This window comes from Conger conger, chromosome 3 (assembly GCF_963514075.1).
Source record: "Conger conger chromosome 3, fConCon1.1, whole genome shotgun sequence".
NCBI lineage: Eukaryota > Metazoa > Chordata > Actinopteri > Anguilliformes > Congridae > Conger > Conger conger.
Window position 1 is genome coordinate 31,284,381 of NC_083762.1, and position 11,701 is coordinate 31,296,081.

Consider the following 11,701-nt stretch of genomic DNA (forward strand, 5'->3'; position numbering starts at 1 on the left):
TCAAGCCTAGGTGACCTACTGCAATTGTACTGTTTGGGCATTTGTTCCTACATTGTGTCTCGCTGGGTTTCGGGAAATAAATGTCACCTGAAATAATGGTGTAATGACTGATGGGAACTCAAAGAAAGCTGATCTGAAAGGGTTTTAATACCTTCCTTTGTTCTTTATAAAATGTTAAATCAAATAAAACATGAATGGATGGATTATGATTTTTAAGTCGAGACCCCCATTTTCTTATAATCGTAATCCGCAAGATCGGGACACCTGTACACTTACTTATTCATGTGATTATCTGATCAGCCAATCATGTGGCAGCAGTGCAATGCATAAAATCATGCAGACACAGGTCAGTAGCTTCAGTTAATGTTCACATCAACCATAAGAATGGGGAAATGTGATCTAAGTGACTTTGACCATGTAATGATTGTTGGTGCCAGACAGAGTGGTTTGAGTATCTCCGAAACTGCTGACTTCCTTGGATTTAAAAGCATCCAGTGAGCAGAATTTCTGTGGGCAGAAACGCCTTGTTAGTGAGAGAGGTCAAAGTAGAAGGGCCAGACTCATCAAAGCTAACAGGAAGGTGACAGTAACACAAATAACCACATATTACAACAGTGGTATGCAGAAAAGCACCTCTGAACACACAACGCATCAAACCTCTAACTGGATAGGCTACAGCAACTGAAGACTTAAGACTAAAAAATAATTGATCCATGTAGGACTTATAGCCCTTATAGCCTATAGACCAAAAGTCCTCACTTGGTAGGCAAATCCTTTGCATTCAATCTTCCCTGGTGATGCTCTTCCAGGCCTGTACTACAATCTTCAGTTTGTTTTGTCTTTTGCCTTCAGTCTTGTCTTCAGAAAGTGAAACACAAGCTCAATTGGATTCAGGTGGGGTGATTGACTTGGCCCTGAAAAACGACTTGATTGCTTTAGTTGTATGTTTGGGATTATAGTTCTGCTGCAAGGCAGGGTACAATTCAGTGAGTTCTGAGGCATTTGGTTTATTCCATAACTATACAGTTTTACTGAACCTTCTAGCAAACCTGGCCATTCTGTTTTTCAGGCTTACCAGTAGTATCTTGCAGTGAACCATTTGAAGTTATGGTATTCCCATGGTGCACGGGTAACCCAGTATGGGCGTAAATACGTGCAAAATCAAACTAAGGGTCTGCACTTAAAACTGAAATTAAACATAGTTTCATTTCAAATCTGATGTGCTGGAGCACAGAGCCAAAACAACAAAAACAAGCCTCTGCCAAAATGCCCGAACCGCACTGTTAGTGCTGGATCAAAGGGCATTCCTGGAATGCCAGGCACTGCGGTATGATGTTGAACAGCACACTCCAAAGCACTCTTCATGTGCCTCCAAATTACTAAAGCATGTCAAGTCTGGTTAGCTCGTGAACACCTTTTTACCAGAAATTGTACTGTGTGTGCATGTGCAGAAGATATTGTACTAAATTCCGATAATGAACTGAAAAATAAAGCATATCTAATTTTGCAGCACAATATGTATACTAAATAAATGATGTCACATAAAATAAGTATTATCAGAAGGCAAGGCAAATCATAACAATGGACTTTACCTCCAGGTGGAACATGCATTAAAGACCACTGTTGTAATATTTGGTAATATAATACCAGTGGAAAACTCGCTCGAAAACTAAACATTATAACACGATGTGGTTTTCCTTATTCATTACACTGCAAGGCAAGAGAACACCACGTCCTTGAACCTTGTCACACAAATCACAGCCTGTAACAGGCTGTTTGTGTCCATCATAGCGATGTTAATAATCAATGAGCAACCGCATGACACCCTATGCTATGCTTAATTGTCTCTTCAACTTTGGATGAAAGACGGTTTTACCTAAGCTGCTGATTTACTGTCTTTGTTCAGACTGTCAAGGATACCAGAATCCAACTCATTATTTGAAAAACCTTACCTTACTCTTCAGCCTGTTTACATTTTGCCAGGAAGGGGCACACATGGGAACCAAGGTAAAATTATATTAGAATTAGGTAGAATTGATTCTAACTCTGAAAGCCCAGCCTTGGTAATTGCAACAAACATGTGGCAACTATGTGATAAATAGCGACAGCAAAGGCTTACGTTTCTCATAAGATAATTATCTTGGACAATTATCTCTGTGTTTGATTGATGAATGCAATTAAAATGGTATGCAAATATCAATGTGGACCATCCATCAACTAATGCTTAATTTTTTATGTGATAACATCTGATGCATAATGCTACCTAAGCATTTGCATGAAACTGTTGTAATAGTGAAGAAAATCAACTGGTTCTCTGCCATTTTTTGTAGGTGAAAAATCATCACTGCCATGTTACATATCCACACATCTTCACCAAGCAGTGCTTGAAGTACTTGCTTATTCATTCTGGGCTTTGAGGCTCTCATTGTATAAATGTGAAACAAGTTTGGGCACAATGTCCCAAGACGTAAGCAGAACAATGAAATGATTTGCTATGCTTTAAAGCAAGAATACAAAAAAAGTTGTGGTGCTCGGCTTAAAGAATTTTAACAAAAAACAACTGAGAAAGCAAGACACATGTCTCTCCGGTCAGTAAAGGGACCTGCACAGACTGGTATATTACACAGCAGCGTTAATTTTGCTCAACATGTTAAATCAGTCCATCATGTTAGCCTTTTCTGCATGATTTGACCTTCATCAGAAAATAAACATTCAGCCAGCCTCTGACCTCATCTCCAGCTGTTCTGGAATAGAGCACACTAGAAGCATGCAGTCATTCATATTTCATAAGTCAACCAACCTTTGAAGGGGTCATTGGGTCTGGATGCTCACAATAAGCTCTAAGATCAACATGGCTTGACATTCAATTCTTTACAAGGAGTAACTTTTTTTATACTTCTATTTCCAAGGTTACGATGACACTAGAGCCCTGAACTGGGAGATTCTAATGCAAATACCAGGGATTTGCAGTTAATCTGGTCAGATCTTTCAGCTTTATGTATTCATAAAGCATATGTCTGTAGCTTTTTTTAGAATAATGTATGAATTAATTACCATCATTCTATTCTATGTGGCCATTGCTTATCCAAAAGTATCACTCCAGACTGACGGTACATATTATTAAGTCCTTCTCTACACCAGGTAAAGCAGAACACAGAACCTTTAAGGTGTGTATTTCAACTCCAAAACTTGTGCTATTGGCAAGAGGACTGGCCACTCTATAATAACTATAATTAGTACTTTTTGGACTCATATCAATTATGTTATGGCCAAATTAACAATGAACATGCCACAGTGCACAATTGTCACGGAATGACATCCATGCATGTACTATATTGGTCTTTTCTAGCAGAGAGCCGTTAGTCAGCATACAGTATGTCAGATGCATGTTAAGACTTCTTTGTGGGTTTAACATTATCCTAAAGTCCTAAGGATCAGGTCTGCTTAGTGAATTTCAAAACTAGTTATGATTAAAGCAAAAGCATCACAAATGAAAGAGGCTATTCCAATACAAATATTTGCACACTACTGTAATGCTTAAACATACCACTGAGCACTGTAAAAGCAATCATGTGTATTATCCCCACAGACGGTAAAGAAGATGGTGAGGGAGGCCATAAGTAATCCAAGGATCACAGTTTAAGAATTGCAGTGATTTGTTGTGTCTTGGGGTCACCAAGTTTAAAAAAATAAAAAATGAAATGGCTCCTCCATACCAACAAACTCTTTGGAAGGGTGGCATCAAGATGGTCCTTACTGAGCATAATAAACAAAAGCAAGCATCTTGAGTTTGCCAAAGTTGTCTCTGCTAGGAGGCTGAGACTTGGTCATAGGTAGATTGTCCAGCAGGAAAATGACTCCAAGCATAGATCAAAGAGGGATGTATCCCAATGACATGAATGATTCTGAAAAGTCCTACAAGCAGGAATGGTTAGAAATCCCATCCAAATGTGTTCTCCAGCCTATTTACTAATTATAGGAAAAGACTCAAGGCTGTCATCTTTGCCAGGGGTGTTTGCACAAAGTATTAATCCAGGGGTGCTAATAATTGTGGAACATATTTTTTACGACAATATTTTTTTATTTGAGAAATGTTGGTGGATTCCATTGAATCATTAATAAAGCTCATTGCCAATAAAGCTTATGTCAATAACTGTATTGGTTTTTAGTTTATAGCACTTTCTGTGCATATTCTCAAGGGTGCCAATAATTCTGGAGCCCAACGTGTGAGTTCCAAAGAAAATGATGGCTTTCCATCAATAACAACTGATGGCATGCACTGCATTGTTGCCAGTTTACAAAATGCAAAATGTTTAAAGGCAGGCACGTACACACCCAGACCATATGCTACACAGCAATCTAAATCAAACAACAATAAACCTAGTACATCACAGTTCAGAGCACCAAGGTAGAGTAATACACATTAACATTAGATTAATTCATGAAGGTGTACTTTATGTGTAATCTTACCAGTCTCTGATCCTCAACTTTAGAAGGTGATGAGCAAGTACTGTGTAGTCATTTGAAAAGTGCCGAGAATAAGCCTCCCGTTAGAAAGTCTCTCGGCTTGTCTAGTTTCTTCATTGTGACTATTTATCAAAAGTCTTTCTCACACATGCTCTCTCTCTCTCTCTCTCTCTCTCTGTCTCTCGCTCTCACACACACACACACACAAATACACACACACACACACACACACACACACACACATACACTTCTGGTGAAATTCCTCATAAGGAGGCAGAGAACACAAATAATGTATTTGGCAAGAACTAGCATTGTACCCTGTTTTTTTTGTTTTTTTTGCATTGCTGGAACATGGTTCTCCTGAATACACATGAGGGCTCAGAAATGTATTTGTTTGGGTGGAATAGGGTAGCCCAGACTTGAAAATAACCCCCCTTACCCAATCTAAACATGTCAGTCTGCTCTGATGCACTTGTGTGAACTTTGACTGAAAGCACACATACTGTAACTGACTGGTGGAAAGAGCTGTGCATTGCCTCTGTTGTTATGCACTATGGGATATGGGCGATGGGGTGATTGAGACACAAGGGCTGAGACAGTTCAGTGATTTCCTGTCTTTTGAGGCTTTCAGCAAATGCAAACATTTCACTTAAAATATATTTTTTTGTGATTGATTATTATTATTTCCAAACATGTCCACAATCCAGACTCTGAGTTTAAAATGAAGTTTGAATTTAAATAGAATTGTACTTTCAATGGCTTTCAGTAATATAGGCATCTATGACAAACCTCAAATACATTATTTTTTGAGGGAATCTGATAAAAATGAAGTTTCTGTCTTTGTTTCTTCCTATTTTTGTTTGTTTGTTATCATTTTAAGCCAGTCTCCACTATGATTTAGTATAATCCCCCTGGCCTTTTTACAGCCACTTCCATCTATGAGCTTGACAGGACATTGGTCTATATGATCAAAAAATGAAAGTACTGTAGATCTACTATATTTGATCTTACAGTACAGCATTTCAATGTGCTTCCAGCATATATACTTCCTCTATGCTAACAGTTCTCCCAATTTCTCCCTAAGCTAAACATTTTTTTGCTCCAGAATTATGTTTCCAGTTAGCACACATTAATTTTCAGGAACAAACGCACCTATGATAGGAGCACTGTAGAGCCTTGCCCACACGCATGGCCAACCGACAAACTAAAATGGTAAATAAAACAGCTGTCACTGCTATTCAAAGCAATTTACTTGTACTTTGAGTATTTTAAAATAGCTTAGGTATAAAACCTTTACTTTTTTTCATGTCTGCTGTTGCCATGGTAGAGCTCAGAATCTCCTCAGCATGCCTTGGCAGGAGCGCCAAATGGCACTCTAATCTTTTCATGGCAAGATGAAAATCTTTTCAGGCCAGATTTCTAATGAAAGCCTCTTGTCTCAGACCCAGGCTCCCTTGCTGGCTGCTATATCCTGGCTCTCCCACACTCTCTTGTGCTTCAGTGAAAAAACTATTTGTTTATGGAGGCTTTCTTTCCACAGAGAAAAACTGGACCTCTGAAGGGGGCCCTTCTGTGTCCAGTGACCTGAGCACAAAGCTTCAACTGACAGCTTGACAGGAGAAGGGCTGATGGAGCTGACCCATGAGTTTTACCAGTGACTAAAAATCTACCTTGCAAAGAGAATTAGAACCTGTCCATCCAACTGCCCACTTGAATATCCCACTGCTCCGAACTGGCTTGCAACAAATGATGCTGGCTGTGGGAAAAATAATCAATCTGTTCTCACATCTAATGGACTGCCTGCCACCACATCTGTGCCAAGCACTGTTTTCTGAGAAGACCCAACTGTGGCAGAAAGCAGACATATACAGAAGCTCTGAAAGAAAGTATGCCATGCATGGCTGTGACACTGTTTTCACTTTGCCCACAATAAATGCTAGCTTCCAATGCATGTGGATGAATGCATGTGGCTTGTGGTTAATTATGCTTTCTCGAATAACAAGCAAATGCAATTTTAAACGGGTTTAACCCTTGTGATGTCTTCATATTATGCATGTCCACAGGGTCAAAAAAAGATGACCCGCACCAACTGGAACCCTTGTGATAAAGCCAAAATCATCATTTTCCATTTTTCAACAACCAGTTTGTCAACACTGATATCCTCTTCAGTTCAAACCACATGTTTTTCATGGGATTTAAGTCTGGAGACTGAGCTGGCCATTGCAGAACATGGTTGTTGTTTTTACTTAACCATTTAAGTGATTTTGATGTATGCTTGGAGTCATTGTCCTGCTGGTCATCTGACCACAGCACTCTCTTCCAGTCATAATTCCAATGAGGTTTGGCAAACTCAACATGCTTTTTTTGTTTTTTATTGCCCTCAGTAAGGGCAGTCTTTGTACCACCCGTCCAAAGAGTTTGCTGGTATTGAGGTGTCATTCAATAAAAATGACCCCAAGACAAAACCAATCTCTGCAATTCTTGAACTGCGATCCTTGGGTTTCTTATGACCTCCCTCACCATTTTCATTACCGTCTGTGGGGGGAATATGCACTTCCAGCCTCTACCTAGCAAGCTTGCAATTCCATATGATTTACACCTTTTTATTATTGCCCTTACAGTGCTATGGTTATGTTTAACCATTTATGTATTTTTCATGCCCATTACCCGACTTGTGATGGTCAATTACCATCTGTGTCTCCTTAATTGGCAGTTCTTTGACTTTTCCCATGCTGATGGCTTTTGCATGCTTGTTACCTCATATTTTATACTCTACTGAAACAGGAAGTGATGGAATGACATAATATCATCATTTTAGAATGAACTTAGCTAAATTAAAGTAAAATTGTATTGCCAATTTTGTTTGATTTAATCTTGAATAATTGTTAGGGGGGCCAATCATTTTGGCACCTATGGTTTTCAGAAAACAATAGATTACTAAATAAAAAAACATTGAAAAATGAGAGTAAATGTATTGAAATAAAAATAAATGTATGTTTGAACATTGAATATAGATCATTATCCAAGTTGATTATTATATGCTGCCTTTTTTCTCTATTTTCATTAAGGGTGCCAATAATTCTGGAGCCCATTGTATGAAAAACATATGTTCTGTGTTGTAACTGTGGATACAAGCCACCCCAAAAACTTAACATGGGCCTTAACATGGTACCCAACTTATTTCAAATACATTTGCATGCATTAGAACTGCTTTACAGTACATTATATAATATTCACACGTCATATAACACTTCAACACATATGACACTCATTTTTACTTTCCTATAAATTACTTTTTCCAGCTCTATTATCAATAATATGTAACACACAAATGATTGTTGTTGGTAATGTTCCATTGAAAGTCACAAAAAGTAGCCTCTATATCCTCTACAATCAATATGGATAGAGAGTACAGACCCAATAATTTAGATCTTTATTTTATGTTGCAGATCTGTTTTTGAATACATAGGCTACCCAATCAGTACACCTTCAACTACTACAATCCAAAGGAATATAACATTCCTATAATATAAAAAATGTATATGAAAAAAAGAAGAAAAAAAACATGTGGAAAATGCAAAACAACTTTTGTATGTGCATGAAGTATAACAATACGTTTTCCGTTCATTTGATACAGAAAGCAAATACTGAAACAATTTAACATGTGCACATTACTCACATCAACTTGTCCCTCAGAACAGTTCTCCCGTCCTCTTTAAATCCCTTCACAACCACCGCGAAATAGATTATCACTGAATAATTTACCAAGCACCCGATAACGCACGCACATATGCTGGTTCTTTCTGTCCAATCAGCAGCAAAAGAGAATACAGTTGGTGTACCTCGTAAAACAAAACGACTAGCGTCTAGCAAGGAAAAGCCGCATCCAAAACTGCTCCAAAGCAAGTGCACCCACATATCCTCCGTATTACCTATCCCGTTCACTCCTGCGCGCTCTTGCCGCGTGTTCAGGCGAGCGTGAAGCGTGCTTGGGAGACATTTAATAGACGTTATGCGCATCAATAGGGGTGTGCGGGGTTAGACCACCCCCACCTCTATTTAAAACAAAAGAATCGTAAACGTAGAATACAAGAGAGCGCGGGAACCTCGGGGACTGTGCTGTGATAAATCATGCCAGTAAACCGACTGGCTTGGATCAATGAGGCTATCTCCATTACTTGCCATTATGGATGGAATGAGCACCTCTGGCACCCAGATACAGTACTGAATTCACTATGGACTTTCATCAAAGATGGTCAACTGCTGCATACTGCAGGTGCTGTGTTGAATATGTATGCTATCCTTCTTCAATACAATAGACATTAAAACCAAAATTAAAAATGCATATGTTAAAGTATAGGCCAATTATAGCAAAACTGTGTGGAAAAAGACTAACAGCAATGTGTTTCAGTAAGCAATTGAGCATTTCCAGCGAAGCTCAATGAATCATAACTATTTCAATATCTGGGCATACATTATAGAAGCCATTTATTTTTGCAGTCTCTTGAGGTTCACAGTTCCTAGTAATTTAAAATGGACCATCCTGTGCCTCAAAGAAGATATATGGTGCATATTAAAATCATGTTTATTCTCTCTCTCCAGTGTGGGTACAATACAGTGTTATGTTGCATTGTTGTTGTGCAATCCAGTCATTGCACATTAACGATTTGAATGTAACATCACATGCCTCTATGGATTGTGCAGGAAAAATGATTGTGCTTTGGCAGACCATGAAGCATTCACTGGTATTTATTAGGACACTCGTGGTTTCGCACTATTTACGCTCAACATGCCAGATGAGTCAAAGTATGGCAAAATGTCAAGTCCAATTTCACAACAGAATTCACAATCCAGCACAATACAACATGGGTGGGCAGTATCACACATCAGACAAAGCTGGATGCAGCAATGTCTGCATACAATTGTGGAAATCTAATTCTGCATGACCACAAAGTCAAATTATATAATGCATTTCTGACGATCATTAAAAAAGTACAAAAAAACACCTTGCAGTCAAATTATTGTTATCCTAGAAGATATACAATGGTTAAATATAAAAGTATAGTATCATGTACATAAACTCACCTTATTAGGCAGATCTGTACACCAGCTTGTTAATGCAAATATTTGATCAGCCAGTCATGTAGCAGCAGCTAAATGCATAAAAGCAAGCAGATGTGGGCAAGAGGTTCAGCTGTTATTAAGACCAAATGTCAAAATGGGGACTGTGACCTAAGTGACTTTGAAATTGCTGATCTCCTGTGATTTTCATGCACAACAGTCTCTATAGTTTCAGAGAATAGCGCGAAAAACAAAAAACATCCAGTGAGCAGCGGTTCTGCAGGTAAAAATGTGTTGTTAATGAGACAGGTGAAGTTCCAGACCGTCTAAAGCTGACAGGAAGGTGACAGTAATGCAAATAACATTTTTTTATTTTTATTACCATTTCAACAGTGGTATGCAGAAGAGCATCTATGAATATACACACGTCAAATCTCGAAATTGATAAGCTAGAGCAGCAGCAGACAAATAAGTCTCAAAATTAAGCTTAATAAATACCTGATAAAGTGCTCACTGAGTGTATGTCTATAGTATAGTATCACATAATGACTGTGAATTGAAAGCCATCAATCAGAAGAATTGTTATCATAAATTGAAAAGTGTTCTAATTCAAGCAATAGCTTGTTTACCTTCATGCACTGCCAAAATGTTTTTAATTATCAGCTTTTCCACTAAGCACATTGTTGCTTGAAAGGCCTAAGGAAAGTAATAATTAATAACATTGTGAAGCCCCCCCCCCTTCTTATAGCACCACTGACAAAGACTTTAGATTTTAATTACCATGCTGTGTCAGCTATCCGAGTCTCTGAAAGCACATTGGCAGAGAATGAGGGACAGGCAGCTGAACTGAGTACTCTTAAAGCCAAAACTGGAGATATAATTGATGCTGCAACCAAAATTTATTTTGGACAGGAGAGCTGGTTCAATTTCATTCCTTCACATTTAGCACATCTCCGTCTTGCGCGTGCACTGGTCGAGGCCTAGGCTGTGTCTGAAACCGCATACTAGTATACTACTTGTGCTAAATTTCATACTTATTTTCATTGAAACGTAGTATGATTAGCATTCTAACTGCAATCTCAAATGCAACCCCGGATGCAACCCTGCCTTACAAGAATGACGTAAGGCAGCCCCCATAAGTACCCGTGCCATCTGCTCATCAGTTCCTAAAATTCTTCTCACAAAATTGCAGAGTAATACTGAAATGTTGTCCTCCAGAGCAGCGGATAAGTTCTTTCAAGCATTCCATCTGTGGATTGTCAAGTGGCGTTTATTTCCCCTATTGATGATAGTCCACAGCACCGGATTCTAGTCTTGAGCAGTGGGTTCACGACTCAGATCCAAACAAGGAAACAGAAACAGTCATAGCTTTTGGCGCCATTGCCTCCAGATAAGGAGACCATAAGCTGGTGTCAGCATATCCGCTGTAAACCAGTTGCAGCATCTATAACCATTGCTACTAGCTACTAGTCCAAACAAGGAGACTATGAACTGGTGTCAGCATGTCTGCGGTAAAGCCGTTGCATCTTCCATAACCATTGCTACTAAAACCTGCTGATCTAAACAGAAACTATGAACTGGGGCAGCGGATGGGCATGATCAGTGCCCTGCATGCCTGGGTTTGGACCACCTAAAAGAGGCTTTGTCTGACACCATTCATGAACTGCGGAATACTGCCTCATTCAGTTAAGCTGGGTAGGCTGGCAGAGGTTGGAATCCAAGGGGATCTCTGGCAATCCCTCGTGGTGTGGTCACTGCTGGTAGAAAGCAGCAGCACCACATGAAACCGAGTCCCTCTAAAAGACCAGGGAGGGCGCCCTAGCTAGTGATTCTTAATTGATTCTTAATTGACAATGTGTGTTAACATAAAGACAATCACATGATTACAAATAACCTTTTATTGTTAATCCTTATTTCTATTAGACCACATTCTGAATTAAATGCTTACTAGGAGTCTGTCTCTCTCCCAGCAGACAGCCTTTGACCTTAATGTCTCTGCTTCTCAGCTATCACATTTTGGTCTTACAGCAAGGTCAACAAGGGGTATTCAGAAGATAAAATACTGATAAATGTTGGTGGCCAGCTTCATGGCTTTTTGTTTCGGTAAAGCCCCCCCTTCTGGAAAAGTGTGTATAAGAGTCTTATTATGTCTGAATCAGAACGGCGGTAAGCT

General features: G+C 39.0%; 1 protein-coding gene across 1 annotated transcript in view; it reads right to left on the reverse strand.

Annotated features, from left to right (window-relative positions):
- Positions 1–4,556, reverse strand: part of LOC133124104 (E3 ubiquitin-protein ligase Midline-1) — a 47,936-nt gene extending 43,380 nt beyond the window's left edge. Inside the window, exon 1 of the mRNA XM_061235001.1 lies at positions 4,471–4,556. The gene's annotated coding sequence lies outside the window, so the exon portion shown is untranslated. The remainder of the gene's footprint in view (positions 1–4,470) is intronic.
- Positions 4,557–11,701: the final 7,145 nt, after the last annotated feature.